At 38.8% G+C, this 649-nt stretch overlaps 1 non-coding gene across 1 annotated transcript; it reads right to left on the bottom strand.

The window, feature by feature from the left end:
• Positions 1–311: 311 nt before the first annotated feature.
• On the bottom strand, positions 312–418 carry LOC126279694 (U6 spliceosomal RNA). Its single transcript, XR_007551158.1, has one exon. It is a non-coding gene; the product is annotated as a U6 spliceosomal RNA (small nuclear RNA).
• Between the last annotated feature and the right edge of the window lie 231 nt (positions 419–649).

Raw genomic sequence — 649 nt, 5'->3', positions numbered from 1 at the left:
TAAACATATACAAATGACTGTTAGTTAAGCAAAAAAATTAATTAATTAATTAATTAATAAGAAAAACATTAAATGCAACAAGATATAACATATTCTGTCCTCTTCCTTTTTTTAATTTTTTGTTTGTTTGGTCGATGCATGGGAACGTGGATAAGGGTGTTGCATCATGTGACAGGTAGGCATGGTACACCCCAACTTCGAGGGGGGTCAAGGAAGACGCTGCGGAGATAAGCGGCCAAAGTTCGTCGGTAAGATGGTTTTCGGGTGAGGGTGCTATGCTCGGTCACAACTTTGTACCAGAAGTCAAGGACAAAAATGTGGAACGCTTCACGATTTTGCGTGTCATCCTTGCGCAGGGGCCATGCCAATCTTCTCTGTATCGTTCCAATTTTAGTATATGTACCGCCGAAGCGAGTACTGCATTCAGCTATCGGTGAGGACATTGTATGTGATTTCTTATATATATGCACTGCATTTTCTAGAACCGTTTATAAGTCTTCCATTCGCATTCCCTATTAGCAGTTTTAAACAATCGTCTCGTATCATACTGCTTCTCAGCATTAGTCTTAGCTACATACACGAAGTGATGTGCTCAAAATGTTTAACATTAATCTTGTAACGCAAATACTTTCTCTTCTTATAGTCATTA

This window comes from Schistocerca gregaria, chromosome 6 (assembly GCF_023897955.1).
Source record: "Schistocerca gregaria isolate iqSchGreg1 chromosome 6, iqSchGreg1.2, whole genome shotgun sequence".
In the NCBI taxonomy this organism is placed as follows: domain Eukaryota; kingdom Metazoa; phylum Arthropoda; class Insecta; order Orthoptera; family Acrididae; genus Schistocerca; species Schistocerca gregaria.
This window is presented reverse-complemented; position numbering and strand designations above follow the sequence as displayed.